Source organism: Ailuropoda melanoleuca, chromosome 16, assembly GCF_002007445.2.
Source record: "Ailuropoda melanoleuca isolate Jingjing chromosome 16, ASM200744v2, whole genome shotgun sequence".
NCBI classification, from domain to species: domain Eukaryota; kingdom Metazoa; phylum Chordata; class Mammalia; order Carnivora; family Ursidae; genus Ailuropoda; species Ailuropoda melanoleuca.
The window spans coordinates 49,598,775-49,617,482 of NC_048233.1; the positions used below are offsets into that span (position 1 = coordinate 49,598,775).

Consider the following 18,708-nt stretch of genomic DNA (forward strand, 5'->3'; position numbering starts at 1 on the left):
AATTTGTTTGCTCTCAAATCATTTATGTATAGTTCTAGCATACATATGTGATTTTTTTTTCCTGCTGCATCTATACCCACTGAATTAGATTGATTTGAGGTCAATGTTAAAACAAACTGGAATTCCAAATAATTGACAAGGGGAGTAAGTAGAGATGAGAGTGGGAATAGGGAGAGAAAGGCAAGCTGGCTGTCAGGAGACAGTCATCCTATGATTAGAAAATTGTTGTACTTAATGCTCAAGGCATAATCCATGAACGTTTGATAGAGAGGTCAGTATTATAAGTGGAATCTTTCACCCACTTCCTCTACATTCCTGTCTTTTAATGGTTAAAGGCTCATTTCAAAAGATGGGTACTGGGAATATGGGAAAACTTGAGGAAACTGGATTTTTAAATCACAGCCCTCTTGCTAAAGGTAAGAGTTTCACATGATCTCTATGAGGTGAAAGTGAAAGAAAAAAAAGAGAGAGAAGAATTCTTCATGGTCATCACTGAAACCCATGACCACATTCTATAAGCCCAGCATAGAGCAACTCAAATCTCCCCAGGCAACTATTGAAAATGGGGGAAACCTACTGTACTACTGATGGAACATTTCAGATTCCAGACCTGACAGCTGTATTTCTTAAACACTCATTAAACCTACACAGAAAGAAAAAGAAACAGGAATGGGAAGGGGAAGGTTGAAGGGAGGGGGAGGGGAAGGAGGGGGCGACAGAGGAGAACGAGATGAGAGATGGAGAGAGGTTAGGAAGAAGAAAAGAAGAAAAAAAAGAAGTATTAAGGGGTACTATTCTTCAGCAAACTAAAAGTTCTTAAAACAATTTATGAAAAAAAAACTTTAATACAAAAAAAGTCAAGTTGTTAGTTACAGAGATACTGAAGATGTTGGTATTTGTTTTTAAGAAAATAGGATTGCACTTTTTAAAATACAGTAGCAATAACTGTATTATCATGATTGAGGCTTATTCTCTTTTTATAGTATATATTCTACATCAAGAGGAGGAAAGAGGAAAAATGAAAAGATCAATAAAAACTGAAGGAACCAGAATACTTAAAGCCCTTTGTATATTAGCTTCTTTCTATCCAACTACTCAAAACTGTAAAGTTAGTTTACTTTCTTGTTTAAGTCTCAGTTCCCAGGTATCCAAGGACAAATCAAAATAAATATGAATTTTTTCTCCAACAAAAATTGCAACTTAAAGCCAATAGGTCATAGAAAAAGTGAAGTTGTTCATGCTAGGTAAGAGTGAAAACAGTTTGTCACTCTTAAAAGAGTTAAAAGCAGATAGACACTCTAAGTAAACAGTATTTGTTTTTATCAAAAGAGAAGAAGAGGTGATTTCACAGCATGAAGAAGAAAAATAATGTAGGTAGGGGAAAAAAACCTGAAGACATTATCTTAAAATAATATTTACTGATTATTATTATTATAGTTATTATTATCTGGTTCCCTGCACATGTGATTCTGCCCAAGCATGTGGAATTACATCTACATTGGTTGTTTTTGTATCCTATACTGAAAGAGAAATGCATTTTATTCAAAATTCAGCAAGTTTAATGTGACAAGCATTTAACAAGTAAAATGTTTCTACCATGAAATATAAACTCATTAGATATTGGTAAGGCACTTCAGTGGGAAGACAAATAAGAAACTGAGCATGACAGGAGGGTTTCAAACTGTTGAGGGGAGTATAAATTGGTGCATCCTTCCTGGAAGGCAACTTGGCAATATATCAAAATCATTAAAAATACTCTTTGAACTAGATTTTAAATGTCTAGGAATTTATTCCACAGAAGCAATCATGGTAGTATTCCAAGATTTATATATTAAATATGTTCACTGAAGTATTGCTTATGATAGAGAAAAAAATTAACCTAAATTTCCAGCAGTTAGTATTAACACATTTGACATTTATTCCAGAATTTCCACGGAGTGCCTGCTATGCTACGCACAGTGGATTAGTTCGATTAAAAATGTATCCTTAAAGTAAAATACAATGCATCAGTTTAAAAAATCATATGATCCCAAGTTGTCTTATAAATTTATCATACTTCTATAAAAATCACAAATAGAGCTTTTTGGGGGGGTGGGGAAAGAAATGATAAAATTATTCTAAAGTTCATCTGGAAAAACAAATGTTTGACAATACCCAAGATAATTTGAAAAAGAAGAGTAATTACATATGTATATAAAATATCTCCCTAGTTAAAAGTGTGCCATATGAATGGCCAGATTGATTATTAGCAAGAGAAGTTGAAAATAGAATCAAATATCTCTAAGAATTTAGGCTGTGATAACTGTAGTGTTTTAAAGATGGGTTATATGACTAATATTGTTGGAACAATTGGTTCTTTATATCCTAATTGTGTATCACACAATAAAATAAACTCCAGATGGATTAAAAAACTAGAAGTATAAAAAATAAGATCATGATAATGCTATAGTAAAATATATGTGAATATTTACATAATGTTGGGTGGGAAAGATATCTCTAAACATAACACCAAAGGAAGAAACTCAAAAGGAGAAAAGTAAAACCAGATTTGATGAGAAAATTTATTTTCTTTTTTTAAAGATTTTATTTATTCAGGGGCGCCTGGGTGGCTCAGCCGTTAAGCGTCTGCCTTCAGCCGAGGGCATGATCCCGGTGTTCTGGGATCGAGCCCTGCATCGGGCTCCCTGCTTCACTAGGAGCCTGCTTCTTCCTCTCCCACTCCCCCTGCTTGTGTTCCCTCTCTCGCTGGCTGTCTCTCTCTCTCTCTGTCAAATAAATAAAATCTTTAAAAAAAAAGATTTTATTTATTCATTTGAGACAGAGAGATACAGAGAGAGAGCATGAGCATGGGGAGAGGCAGAGGGACAGGGAGAAGCAGAAACTACCTCCCCACACACACACACTGAGCAGGAAGCCTGCCCACTGGGCTCCATCCCAGGACCACAGGACCTGGAGATCACATCCTGAGCCGAAGGCAGACGTGTAACCATCTGAGCCACCCAGGCAACCCAAAAATTGAATTTCTAAAAATTTTAATTAAAGACTAAATGACAAGATTGGAAAAACACCTACATCATATATAATAAAGGGTTAATATTTTTAGCATATCAAAACCTCTCACAAATCAATAAATATTAACTTCTCAGTAGAATAATATGCATTACTTTGTGCTGGACAGTTCTAAATATTTTTATGTATCTTTATTAATTTGATCCTTGCAACAACCCTACGACATATAGGAAATTTTTACAGATAAGGAAACAGGCACTGAGTGATTAAGTAAACACCCAAGGTTACAGAGCTGATAAGTAGTGATGGTACAGCCAAGATTCAAACTCTGTCACCAACAGTCTGACTCCAAAATCTATGCTACTTCTCAAAGAATATGAACAAGAAATTTAGGGGGGAAATTTAGAAAGAAAAAGAGAGAGAGTGAGAGAGAGAGAAAGAGAGAGGTGGGGGAGGGAGGAAGAAAGGGAGAATGAAAGGGGGAGGGGAGAAAAAAAGAAATGCAAATGAGCAAAAACAAATGAAGAAATACTCCATTTTACTACTACTCAAAGAAATGCAAATTATACTAAAAATAAACTGCCATTTTCTATCTGTCATAATGGCAATGGTTGAAAATGATGACAATAGTATGTGTAAGAATAGATGTGACAAAGTGAGTACTCTCATACACCGCTGCTAGTTCCACTTTTCTGGAGGGTATTCTGGCAATATGGTTTAAATACTTTTAAAAAGTAATTACCCAGCAATTCAGTTCTAAGAATTTGAACTAAAGAAATCATCAGAGATGTGTGCAAAGATGGACTACAAAGGTGGTTACTACAATGTTGTTAAGAATAGTAGAAAATTTGGTGGCTGGGTGGCTCAGTTGGTTAAGTGTCTGCCTTTGGCTTAGATCATGATCCCAGGGTCCAGGGATCGAGTCCTGCATCGGGCTCCCTGATCAATGGGGAGTCTGTTTCTCCCTCTCCCACTCCCCCTGCTTGTGCTCTCTCTGTCTCACTCTCAAATAAATATTTTTTTAAAAAAACTAAAAAAAAAAAAAAAGAATAGTAGAAAATCACAAACAACCGTAACTACAGATGATCAACTAAACTTTGAAATTCAACAAATAGAATAGTATTCAACCATTAAAAATGATGCAAAAGAATAGTGGTATCATGGGAAAATATAATGATATGATACACTGTTAAATAAAAAAGCAGATCATAAGGTATTTGTTACCATGTGATTCCATTTTTGTTTTAAAGGGAGATATAGATATAAACATTAGAGAGAGAGACATAAAGTTTTAATACTGGATATATATACAATTTGATATTATAATGGTTATATCCAGACAGTAGGACTGAAGTTTTTTTTCTTTTTCTTTATTTTTGTATGTGCTTCCTAAATTTCATGTATGTGGTATCCGTTACTTTTGTAGCAAATAATAAAGTTTATTTAAAAAAGAAAAGATACACAGGAGAAGAATATTTAATGACATGAGAAACACTATCATGATATATTAACTTTTAAAGAGTAGCTTGCAAAATACCATATGAAATAAGACACCATTTAAAAAAAAAATATGTGTACCTAAGATAAATTTCAAGGATACAATCAGTTTAAGCATTTTGAAGTATCTCTAGATACTATTATGGACATTTCTTTTTAGAGTTTCCAAATTTTCTCCAATAATCAGTTTGGTTTTTTAATCAGAAAAAAGCAGTGGGAAAGACTATATTTTACCCTTTTCTCCATTCTAACTAATTGTTTAACAAGCCTATAATTTCTGGAAAAGGAAAAAAATAACATGCTGCCTTCTTATTGTCAAAATAGACACAAGAAGATACAATAGTTTTTCTACTAAAAGCAAATCTCATCAATGTATTAGTATATTCTATCTAATCAGAAATTTTATTTAAGATTTTGAAACCTCATAAATGTACTATATCAAGCTGCAAATGAGCCCTACAAAGCAAACAGGCAAATCTCCTCAAAATGTGACCCTTATTGATAGAAAGCTAGATAGAGTAAAATAAGATAATTGCAAATGGTTAAGCAGATGTTTAAAAAAATATATGCTGACACTGGTCATCAATAAGGCAAGACAAAAAAAAAATGCATAGGGATCAATTATTTGGCAGTGTGGCATTACCAAAAGTCCTAGTCTGCCAGATTCCTAAATACCTGGATTTCTAAATACGTGATCTTGAGCAAATCAATTAATCTCACCAAGTTTTAGATTCCTCAGCCTTAAACTTACAGTAAAAAAAATTAGACTGTTTGGCTTTAAAATTACAGGAAAAACAGTTGATACAAATGTAAAAAATTTTCGTATGACTAAGCTAATATAAACCCTGAGTACCTCCAAAATTAGCATCTACTTAATTAAAGATAAATCAAGATGGTAACAACAGACAAAAAGATAATTTTTTTAAAAGAAAGAAAGAGGATGAAGAAAGGGAAAAGAACTGACATCCTTAGTAATGAAGAATTACTTTAATAAGGAATCAAGTCGCAAGAAAACTTAGTAGCTTTTTCCTATTCTTGGAAGGCCAGAAGAACTGGGGAACAAGCTTCTGAATTTTGGCTGTGAGCCTTAAGTCTAACTAATCACCCAGTAGCATTTCTCCACATGGAGAAGCTGATACAGCATCAACAAATTCTTTATCAAAATCAACACTTTGTAACATTGAGAAAATTAAAGTGTTGTAATCTATAAATGGCCCAGCCTGTTCTGTTAAAACTTTATCCAAATTGGACACTATGTTTAAAATTGTGTTCAAAAAAAGTTTCTCTTTACCTCTGCTACAATTTCTTAAGTTACATATGTGTTCTTCCCTCTCTTAGAAAGTTTGCTTCTTCTTGTAATTTTTCCTATAAGATTTATACACATTCTTTATGCATAATATGGTTAGTTTCTTTTTCCCTCTAAGAGACAAAACATGCTTTAAATGGTTTTGTTTGGTTGGTTGGTACAAAAGTCTCCAAATCTTTACATTAAATTTCACTACCTTTCCTTTTCCTTAAAATTTGACCTTCTCTCCTTATCTCCTCTTCCAAACCAAATACACACAAACACACACAGCAGCACACACAGCCGCAATGCCAGACTTTTAAAAATAAACATTTAGAAATAAAATCACCTGAGGATGACAAAGTTGTAAGCTGTTAAAAAAATTGTTTTGTGAAAGAAAGAAAGAAAGAAAGAAAGAAAGAAAGAAAGAAAGAAAGAAGCATTTGACATTCTAATCAAAGTCTAATTTTCTCTAAGTCAGTGTTATAATCCAAAATAATAAGTGACCATTACAATAAGCTAATTCCCACAGTAAATTATTATAAAAGAGAAGCAAAGGCCTTAAAAGCAAAAGTCTTTGCCTACTAAAATATGTTATTTTTTACTTTACTTATTGCAGGTCTTCTGGATATTTCAGGGTTGCTTCTCTCCCAACCATCATTAAACCATCCAATAAACACTTTTCTCAAACACACTCTCTTCAGTTCTTAAATAACAACACATTTGGTACCGTACACATTAAGAACAACTTACATGTTTAATCAAATACCTCAGTTTCAGAAGTTAGTTGTCTCCCCTCTGTCCTTTAGTGGCCACAGTATCTTCATTGGAAGTCTCTATTACTGTCATTATTTCTAATTTGAAATCATCCTCTACCTCCACACCCTTCCACGAAGAAAACATAACTTTTATCTTTGTCTTGCACATGCATACCATAGTGGGGGGGGGGAGGGAAGGAGTAAATTGCCATTTGCAACTTTCTTTTGATAATGAAATAGCAAATAAGCATGGAGTCCTCTCTTATTATTGGATACCAATGCACATGAAACACTCAAGTCAGCAGTTGAACTGCAATGTTACCCTATTTGCCTAATGTATCATATTTTCAAAAGGCAGAGAATATCTTACAACTTGGAGGAAAATTATCTGAAGATAAAGAGATGCTATATTTGATACCTCACATGAAGCCTGTGTCCATTCTGAATAAAATACTGTAATTTGGGATGTTTCTGTACTTAGGTCCAAGAAATGGATCTAAAATGAGGTTACAGAGTTCATTGGAAAGTCATTGTCAAGTTCAGAGAAGGTCTTAAGGAAGGAGAGAGAGAATGAATAGAAGATATTATTATGTTATCTGTAAAGTGAAAAATAAAATATTTTGATAGGCAAAGACTTAAAGATTATTAGCAGTTTTTACAGAACTCTAAGATTTGGAAAATGATTAAAAATTTAAATTAAAATAACAATAGCTAACACTTGTAAAGCACTTATTATACAATAAGCATTATTCTAATTGCTTTGCACATATTAACTTACTTAGTCCTCAAAATAAACAACCCAAATATGAGTATTATTATGTATTATTATCATTATCCCCATTTTACATATGAGAAACTGAGCACAGGAAAAATTAATGTGTCCAAGATTGTACTAGCAATGGTGGAGTCAGGGTTTGAATCTAGGGAGATAAGTTTTAAAACCAAGTTCTTAACCACCACTTCAACTACCCTAAAAGATCTAATGGGCTTTTTGCTTCTTGAAATTACCCCTTCATTTCATGTATAATTTTAGAAATAGACATTGAGATTAAAACCTGTTTCCTCAAGAATATAGCTATGGACAATAAATACAATGGTGTTTTGGCTAATTACTAAATTCCATAAATCAATACCTTCTGATATAAGAAATTTAGCAAAGAATGCACTCTTGATTCTATGAATTATGAAAAAGTCTTACTTAACAATAATAAGGATTGTCCCTTCTTTGGTAGATATTTGTTAACTTCATTCTTTTAGGATTAATTTGGCTTCAATATTGAGTGGCTTAGACACTTTCTACACATTTAAATCACTACATTTCTCAATAGATTCTTTGTACAGTAACATCCCTATGATAGAGTGAGGAGAATTAGAAACGAAGCAAAACCCAAAACAGATGTCTCAAGGTAATACACTATGGCTTATTTACTTTTCTTAAAGGAGAATTCCTGATCTCAGAATCTATTACTCTTACTTCAGACATAATTATAGCACTTTTAATTATTTGAGGGGCACGTCTGGGTTCAAATCCTGATTCTACCACTTACTAGTAGTATGATTTGGGAAGTTACTCAACTTCTCTGAGACAAGATGTTTTTATCTGTAAAATAGTCCACCTCACTGGAATATTGCAGGAATAAACTCAATTGACATAGTATATGTAAAGTTCTTAGCACAGTGCCTGGCATATAGTAAGTGCTCAATAAATGGTTGCTATATAAAAAACTGAATTAATAATACAAAAATGTGTGATAAAGGGCATAATTTATGTGAAAGCATCTGCACCAAGTGCTGTACGACAACAAAAGACAACTCCATAAAATGTTAATTTTCTCTCTCTTCTTATCAGCCCATAACTGAAGAGAAATAGCAGTTTCTGGGATTATAGAAGGAGACATGATATTACTGGAGGCAAAAACACCAATTACAGACAGCTTACAGTCTGGAAACAAAGGCAAAGGCAGGAAACCCAAAATGCAAATACAAGAACTCAAAGAAGTACAGCAGTTTGGGGGTCACTCAAAATAGAGATAAGTAGCCTTAACCCTCAACTCAAGGAGCAGCTCAGGAATCAGATGTTCAGAATGATAACTCTGAGCCATCAAGACAAGCTGTTAAGAAATTCAATTTAAAAATTATAGGGGTGCCTGGGTGGCTCAGTCAATTAAGTGGCTGCCTTCAGCACTGGTCATGAGCTTGGGGTCCTGGGATCGAGCCCAGCATCCTCATCAGGCTCCCTGCTCAGCTCTCTCTCAAATAAATAAATAAAATCCCTTAAAAAATAAAAATTATAACTTAAAACTAGATATGATAATAACCTCAACTATATATCCATTACACCAAAATTTTGACAGGAACTACATCTCTGGTAATGGTGATTTTAAATATACTCTTTGTTAATGTTTCTATATTTTCTAAACAATAAACTATTTAGGAAATCAGAATGTACAAGTAAATTGTAAAATTAATGTTGGTTGCTTAAAGAGGCAGTCTTTAGAAATCTAAAAAATACATGAATGTGTAATAGAAGAATTAACTCATTCTATATTGAGCCCTTCAAACAGCCTATGTTGATCCCAAGACAATAACAGTGTTACAAAAATGTGACTGATATGGAAATGATTACATGTTGCAGAATAAACTCACTTGAAAAAGAAAAATGCTAAAAGTAGATTCAGCTTAGAGGTACTATTTTAAATAGCAGTCAATATCAACACAAAGCTCATAACAAGAACAACATATTATTACCTCTCTCTTTCTTGCAACAATTCTGACACACCCTCATTTTTAGGGTTAAAAAATGCTTAAATGACCCTAGGAAAAGAACAAAATAAAATGATAAAATGGAAGAAATTCAAGAAGCATAGTCAAAAGCGAAATGTACTTTTTTACCTTCTAAAATAGAAATTAGAATCCTCTAGGTAAATTAAGCTTTTACTAGTAATCACTGACTCTGCACAGCTGAAAAGAAAGAAAAGGTGGCAGCACAAAAAATAAACTATCAGAAATGAACCTATAGCAAAGTTTTTTCTTTCTGATCTACAGTGTGTATCTCTCTTTGGCACTGCCCCACTGAATACCACATACAATTAGCAGAAAACATGCCAGAGAGGTATCTAGCAGATTTTACAGGACTGTTTCATTTAGAAAAAGCACTTCTTCTCCAGAAATATATATCATTTTACTCTTTCTTCCCTAACTAGAGCTCTAATTTTAGAAAGAGAAAAGTAGAAGAATAAATAGGCATAAAATACTGAGACACTGGAAACTCTCAATTAGTCGTACTGGTACTATTATCAGCAGTAGTAACATAATAATGGTACAGTGCTAATACAGATCTGAGGCGGACTAAATGAAATACAGTTGCACAATTAATCTACAGCATAATCAGGGCCAGGATTTAATTATGTGCTTCCCCATCTCCAACTGATACTCAGTTAACCCTTTCTATAATTTCTCCTAAAATTTGGTATCTCCGGATCTAATTGGCATTTCAGCTGATTCACATGTGACTATTTCATTTTTTGGACTCCAACTGTTAGTGGGCTGAAGGCAATGGATACCATTAATACAAGAAGGCATCCGCATTTTGTAATACAAGAAAGATAAGTCTAAATCAAACCTGTAAATTGTTTTCTTAAGTGCATTTTATCTTTGGAAAACAAACAAAAAAGCTCTTTAAGTGTGCTTTCTCTCAATAGTGTCATTATTTTCATGTCTTATTTCTATCATTTAAATATACAAATAAATATAATATTAAATATTTCCATCACTAGTTGCTTTCAGTAAACAGAAAGGCAACGAAAAAACAAAACAAATAACTTTCTTTTATTATTATGTTTGGGAGCATATTTTCATCCACTTTAAATTGGATACAACCAAGTCTTAGAAATGCAAACTCCAGGGGCGCCTGGGTGGCACAGCGGTTAAGCGTCTGCCTTCGGCTCAGGGCGTGATCCCGGCGTTACGGGATCGAGCCCCATATCAGGCTCTTCTGCTGTGAGCCTGCTTCTTCCTCTCCCACTCCCCCCTGCTTGTGTTCCCTCTCTCGCTGGCTGTCTCTATCTCTGTCGAATAAATAAATAAAATCTTAAAAAAAAAAATGCAAACTCCTGTGATCACAAGAGACACTGAGTTTATCACGGTGCTTAAAGGAAAGAAGGGCATAATAAATAAGTTTCTGGTTCTGATTCATTTTCTGCTCTTTTGAATTAATTAATGCTGTGGAAATCCCAGGCAACTGCTATAGCATTTGTACTGAATTGAGTCCAAAGGAGAAAAATATGTAAAACATTATTTAATTAAAATTTTGAATTTTTTTCTCTCCCACTTACTATCCTATTAGCTATTAGTCATTCAAGCTAAAAGGACAGTATTTGTTGCTGTCATATTAACTGCCTTAGGCCACTTCAGTATCTTCAGAGATGTATGGTGTCTGGAGCCATATTGTTCTCTGGGGTCAACCCCTTGAGTACGTGGCTCTCAAGCTCCTGGCCTTATTTCAAAGCTATCTTTGGCAAACTCAAAAACTCACAGGAAGACTCGGCTTGTATTGATATACATTTGGCTCTTGAGGATTGCTAGTGGAGATTTTTTTTTTCTTTTTGGTCCTTATACATGTTGTTTTGCATTTAGGTTGGGGAATAGAGTAATAATGAGAGTTGAAGGGGAAAATCCATTCTACTTCAATAATTTTATTGCAATGCAGGAAAAGCAAAACTAAAAAAAAAAATTACTTTTTTGAATCTAAATTGAGGATGCCACATTGGGCATCTTTTTTTTTTTCCTATCTGAATTGTAGCCCTAAAACATTAAATCTGATCATGACTATCTCCTGCTTAATAACCTTTGCTATTTCCTCATAACCTATAGAATAAACTCCGAATTCCTTGGTATGGATATCAGACCTATTTATATCTGATTCCAAACCATCTTTCTACTCTTCTCTTTTGACAGTCAACTACACTTTACAATTTAAGACTTGATTTTTATTCTCCAGTTGACTGTTCTCTAGTCATCTGTCCCTAATTTCTTTTCCTAGAGCTTACAAGCTTCTTCCCAATTTATGGCCCTCAAAAATTCTGTTCCCTCTTATTTCTCCTCTTCACCAAATTATCTCTACTCATCTTTCAGGTCTTAGCACTAATCACTAATCACTAATGCAGAGTCACCATCCTTGATCACATACCATGTTAGGTCTCCTTTTCCCTTCATACTATTTATTATCTCATAATTAAATATTTATTTAATGTCATCCTCTTCTTTGTACTGTAAACGCCTAGACAAAGGAACGGCAAACATTTTAATTCACCACTGTACTACTAGCCCATACACGGTTGGCATTCAATAAATACAGGAGAGTCTCTCATTATTCTCTCATTATCCAAATATTCATTATGTGGATCTCCAAAATTACATAGGAAGTGAAAGGTGTCAAAATATAAAAACATTCTCTAATGGACTTAACATTTATAAAATTAGTCTTTGCTCAAACATTGCTCACAAATTAACATGTATCTCACCCATTTGGGTCAATATCTTTGTATCTTTGATAATCTCTGCTCAGTGGTTTCAAATTTGTCTACACATTGAAAACACATGAAGCCTTTAAAGAATAGTGATGCCTGGGTCCCATTCCCAATAAGTGCAGCCTAAGAACAGGAAAACTTCTAAAACGTGCTAATTTTTTCCAATGAAGTTTGAGAATCAGGCTAGCTGACTGATGAATATTGCATTATGGAATATTGTCAATAACATTCAAAATAAAAATACATAGAGACTGCAAAGTGAAACTGCAAGTCTTGCAAAGATGCAGGAACTGATGAGAAGAAATACAGTGCTGGACAACAGCACAAATTGTTGATGAATCAAGAATTTGCAGTGAGGGGGCACCTGGGTGCCTCAGTAGGTTAAGCCTCTGACTCTTGGTTTCCATGAAGGTCATAATCTCATAGGTGGTAAGATGGAGCCCCAAGTGGAGCTCCATGCTTAATGGGGAGTCTGCTTGAGGATTTTCTCCTGCTACCCCTCCCCACTCACGCTCACTCTCTCTAAAATATATAAGTAAAATCTTTTAAAAATAATAATAATTCATAGTGACACTGTATAGAAAGTGAAACCAAAAATTGGCAGGAATGATAGCTGATATGGTAGATTATTCAAAGATAATGATTTGAATATAAAAAGATTAAGCAAAGTCCTTAGGAAATTTTCTTTACAAAACTGACCCTCGTTATAATGGTACCATATATCAAAAGGGATGGTGCTATCACAATATTTGACCTGAAAAATTACTCTTAAAAACATGCAGTTAATTCCTTCTTTTAAGAATTAATGCATACTTAGAATTACAAGTGAAATGTTACCAATTACATAAACTTATTTTTATTAATTTTTGTTTTAATTTTAAAATTGAGTCAAAGGGGCGCCTGGGTGGCAGAGCGGTTAAGCGTCTGCCTTCGGCTCAGGGCGTGATCCCGGCGTTGTGGGATCGAGCCCCGTCAGGCTCCTCTGCTATGAGCCTGCTTCTTCCTCTCCCACTCCCCCTGCTTGTGTTCCCTCTCTCGCTGGCTGTCTCTATCTCTGTCTTATAAATAAATTTAAAAAAAAATCTTTAAAAAAAATAAAATAAAATAAAATAAAAAATAAAAAAAAATTGAGTCAAAATAAAGTCATTCTTCCCATTATTTACCATGAATTTTTTATCTCCATCCACTTCGTATTCTAAAATACAAAAGACCTTATATTACATGACCTTTCTATTTTTTTCCTTTCATATTTTCATACTGTTTCCGCTCCTTCCCTCATTACAATGGTTGGGACTTCTGACACAATGTCAAATAGGATTAATGAGCATGGTCTTTAATTATCTTGCACTCCATCTAGAAAGAAAGCATTCAATATTTCACCATTATATATGATGTTTGTTAGTTTTAAGTTTTTCATAGATGCATTTTTCAAATCAAGGAAGTTATTTTCTATTACTAGTAGTTTGCTGAGAGTTTTTAATTATGAATGGGTGTTGTCAAATACTTTTTCTATATTTATTAAAATTGTCATATTATATTCCTCATTTACTCTGTTAATATGGTGAGATTTTTCTAAATGTTAAATCAACCTTGCATTCCTGGGCTAAACCCTAGTTGATCATGATATACTATTTTCTTTTTATATTGCTGAATTTAATTTGCTGATGTTTTATTAAAAATGTTTGCATCTATAACCATGAAGGATATAGGTCTAAAATTTTCCTTTTTTTTTGTTACATTTTTTAGGTTTGGTATAGGATTATGCTAGCCTCATGAAGTAGGAATTATTCTTTATATTTGAAAAAGTTTATGTAAGATTGGCATTATTTCTTAAATGTTTGATACAATTCACCAGTGAAACCAGTTGGGTCTGTAGTTTTCTTTACAGAAGGTTTTTTTTTTTTAAGATTTATTTATTTTTAGAGAGAGAGATGGGAGGGTGGCTAAGGGGCAGGGAGAGAGGGAAAGAGAGTCTTTATTTTTTAAGATTTTATTTATTTATTTGACAGAGAGAGAGACAGCGAGAGAGGGAACACAAGCAGGGGGAGTGGGAGAGGGAGAAGCAGGCTTCCTGCCAAGCAGGGAGCCCGACGCAGGGCTCAATCCCGGGACCCTGGGACCCTGACCTGAGCTGAAGGCAAATGCTTAACGACTAAGCCACCCAGGCACCCCGGGAGAGTCTTAAGCAGACTATGCAGAGCACAGAGCCAGAAGCAGGGCTCGATCTCACGACCCTGAGATTACCATCTGAGCTGAAACCAAGAGTTGGGTGCCCAACTGCTTGCATCACCCAGGCGCCCCAAAAGTTTGTTTTTAATTAAAATATTCAATTTATTTTATAGATAAGGTGCTACTTAGGTTTTCTGTTTCATCTTCTGCCGGTTTTAATAAGTTGTATTTTCAAGGAATTTATCCATTTCATCTAAGCACTACAATTTTTTAGACATAAGATTTTCATAACATTTCTTTATTGTGTTTAATCTCTAAATAATTATTGTTAATAGAATTTAGGGTGGGCAGAGGCATTAAGGAAAATTCCTTTTACTTTTTTCTCCCAATAATGATTCATTGACTTTTTAATATGCTATATGCCAGGCACTATTCCACAAGAACAAATTTGTGTATTACTTGCATAATTTTTAAATATTTTTAATTTTTTAAATGAAACATAATTACCTCAATAAGGAGAAACTGAAATAACAGAAAATCTCTGAGATGCTTAAAAACATAATCCTTTATCTTGTCAGTGTACCAGAAGCTCAGGAGCTTTTTAAATATAAGTAAATGAATTTAGTGTTATTTTTAAATCTATTCTCCTTGAGATTAAATTCTTATTCTCCAGATCTAAAACCAATGAAGAAACAAACTGATTTCTCTTTTTTCCCTTTATAATATACTTCCATTCTCTTATGCTAATTTTGTGGGGGATGGCAGGTGAAGTCTAAAGTTTTTTGGGGGGGGGTAATTTCAGGCATCAAACGGCTGCCAACAGATAAAAATACACCAATTTTCTTTTTTACATACTGGAGTAAGCATGACCGAGGAATCCAGAAAGGAAATCTGGCCTTGCCTTTATGAAGTTCATTCTTTCTTGACATAATTGAGGAATGTATCTTTGTCCCTTATTTTGACTCAGCTCCTTTTCTTGGCCAGTTGACACACAGACAACATCTTCTTACAAACTTTAATACTGAAATAACTTGGTATAACTCAGCTTTTTAATCTTCTTCCCCAATTCCTTTTAGTAACAAAGCCTTCACTACCTCAACAAGAAAGCTCATTCCATTTTTAGACAACTGTAACTGTTACAAAGTTTGTCTTCTACCATTCCTGTGACTCTGGCTCCTGGTGACTTTCACTGCTAACTTAGGTTTGACCCTCCGGCATATACATTCTTTTCCTATGCAGCACTTCTAGCCATTTCAGACAGCTATTGGATTATCTTAAAACTTCTGTTCTTCAAGGGTAACATGTCTGGTTCTTTTAACCTAAGAGAAGCTTCTGCCAACTGCCCTAGAAATAGTGAAAAATTGAATTTCTCTGCAACCAGACTATTTGTCCAATTGAAAAATACAAGTGTTGGCTTTTACCCCAATGCAGCACACAGTCTTCTTGGCTAATCATTACCAATACTCCTGGCATTGGTCTTCAAAAAACAATCCCTCCACCTGCCTGCGTATATGTATATACGCAACATACACACTCTCTTCCACTATTCCTTTTTTAAAAATCTTTTAAATGGGCACCAGAATGTATTCATCCTAAATCCGTGTGACTTGGGTTTCTACCCAAGGGGCTTGTACTGTCTGCTTGATCACATGGTTTTATTTGAACTATATATAGTTCATTTACTCCAAATTATAGTATTTCATTCTTATAAGTTAATACCTATTTCTCCTTATTTTTGAAGTCCCAATAAGATATCAGGCAAGAACTGGGACCATTAAACTTCATTCATAAATGTTAATTTAGAATAGGTTTAGCAATGTGTCTGTTAATTATATGTACTTAACCATCTCAGTTCTAATTTTTGGAGATTGTTAACTACTTTGCATCTCTAGGACATTACAAAAAAAAAAAAAACCCCACAAAAACCCACGAAATATTTAAGTCTGGATAACCTATACAGGACATTCACCTAAATGATCATGGTCCTTAGAAAAACCTAATTATACCCTACAATCAAAATATTTTGAAGGGGTGGAGCTGGAGCAAATATTAGTCTGGCCTAGAAAACTATACTCAGGAATTTTTTTTTAAGTTTTTGTCCAAGCTCCTGTCTGATTTCTGTCTCAGTTTTCCTAGCTATGAAACAAAGATAGTAAGACTCTACTTTAAGTTTTACCCTAAGAATTGTACAAGAGAATATGTGAAAAAGTTCACTTTAGAAGTATAAAGTATAATAAAAATATAAGGTACACTTGTTTTTTAGGTGGGGAGGGGCAGAAGGGGAGGAGAGAGAAAGAGAATCTTAAGCAGGCTTCACATCCAGCATGGAGCCCAGCATGGGGCTCAATCTCTCCTGAGCCTGAGATCATGACCTGAGCCCAAATCAAGAGTTGGTCGCTTAACCAACTGAACCACCCAGCTGCCCCTAAGGTACAATATTACTACTAATAATGGAAACTTCCATGACCACAAATAAAGCAGTCTACAAATTCTCTCCTTTTAACACTAAGACATTTTAATTAAATTCTTTTTTCCTTCTTTTTTTGTCTTCTCTTCCCACACCACTGAACAAAAACAACATTTCAGCATAATCTTATAGCCTTGTACTTTAACTACAAATGCCAGCAAAGATTTACATCGAGTACAAATAAGTATATTCTGATATTTTGAAAACCCCAGCCCTCCTCAAACTGACTTTATTTTTTCCCTTTTTTATAACCTTTTCTATATTCTCCTGTAAAATGAATCAGATTGCCTAACAATATTATAGCAATTATCACCTATATTAATATTTTAGCTATAATTACCCACCTTCAAACTCTTACAAGTGACCTCATGGCTTTCCTATGTAAATGTATCAGATATATTTTCTCAACTGTGTGTCCTAAATTTTTCCAGATTTTTAGAGCCCACTGTAGTGTTTCCACATTAAGATTATGGCCACTGGGGCTGCTCTGTAAGTTTATAGTTTGAAAGTTCAAACTATATCCTTGTATCCTTTTCCTTGTATCCAGGAAAGGAGATTTCCCAAAATGAGAATACAAAGTGAAAGATACACTGAAAAACAAGCAGAAACAATGGAGAAAAGCTGTCAGGTGTCCTAAAGCTAGATGGTAAGAAACCAAAAGATCCCTGCCACCTCCCTCATCCCAATCTTTGCTAGCATTAAGTTGCATAATTTTACCTGAACAGTATATACAAACTAAATCACAGACTCCATTATGTAATTTTCCTTCTTTCTCTCAATCTCCTTTTCTTCTTTCTCATTCACTACATGCCCCTCCGTTATAAAAACAAATATTTATTGAATGCCTGTCATACACCAGACCACGTGTGCGAAATGCTAGGAAAGACATCTGAGAACAAAATAGACCAGTCCAGAGTGAAGAAGAGATATTAAACAAATAAATACATAATTTACAATTGCAATATCTGCTATGAAATTAGAGTGGGAAGCAAGCTCTTTGCAGGCAGACAAGATTTCAATTGGAAGGTTCAGAGAAGACTTCTCTGAAGAAATGACATTTAAACAGGGACCTGAAGGATGAGCAAAAGACATTCTGATAAATATAGAGAAGAAGTGTATTCCAGTTGAGAAGATAGCATTATGTGAAGACCTTAGAGCAGGAAAAATTTGGAGGTTATAGACCAGTATAGTAGCTGAATCAGAAAGAACCACTGGGAGAAAAGCAAGAGCTGAGGCTGGTTTTGCAGGGGCCAGATTGTGCAGGGGCTTTGCAGATTATAAGAATTTCTTGTTTTAATTAAAGTGCAATAAGAAGGCAAGAGAAGATCTTTCTTGGATCTCAAAGAATGATAAATGGAGTTTTTCCTCCTGTATAATGAACATGGTTTTAAGAAGAAGTATAAAGAAAAGTATGCGAATGATAAACATCAAATTCAAAAGAGTGATTACCTCTGGCTAAAAGAGAGGAAGATATAAAATTGAGAAAGAGTTCACAGTAGGTTTCCACTGTATTGGTTAAGTTTTTATTTCTTATAGATATTTTAACCTACACTTTATTTTTTTGTAACTGATATTCAATACTTTATTGTATTTGGAAATGATCTAGATATTCAAGAATAAATTTCTTTTTTTTTATTATGTTCAGTTAGCCACTGTATAGTACATCATTAGTTTTCGATGTAGTTTTTCAATGATTCATTAGTTACATATAACACCCAGTGCACATAATAGCATGTACCCTCCTTAATTCCCAACCTACACTTTATATAAACCTTTTTGCATGACTGTAATTTTTATAATAAAAAATTTTAAAGGAATTAATGAATGCTAAGAATTCACTGCTTCAATTTCCTTCTTCTCTTCTTTCCTAGATTCATATTAAATCTTCCAACTTTGAGAAAGACAAACACATGGAATTAAGGGATCTCCCCTCTTATACACTTTGTTTCCTGGGCCTTTATTTTCTAGACTTTTAGCATCAGATGTTAGAGGCTC

The 18,708-nt window shown here is 34.1% G+C and overlaps 1 protein-coding gene across 20 annotated transcripts in view; it reads right to left on the bottom strand.

The window, feature by feature from the left end:
• Positions 1-18,708, bottom strand: part of SOX6 (SRY-box transcription factor 6) — a 583,500-nt gene that overhangs the window by 378,536 nt on the left and 186,256 nt on the right. The window contains exon 1 of one of the 20 annotated variants that reach the window (XM_034646119.1): positions 6,561-6,699. The exons of 16 other annotated variants lie outside the window; for them this stretch is intronic. The gene's annotated coding sequence lies outside the window, so the exon portion shown is untranslated. Of the gene's footprint in view, positions 1-6,544; positions 6,700-18,708 lie in introns of those variants that run through there. 3 more of the 20 variants (XM_034646105.1, XM_034646118.1, XM_034646104.1) reach the window with 3 other exon arrangements.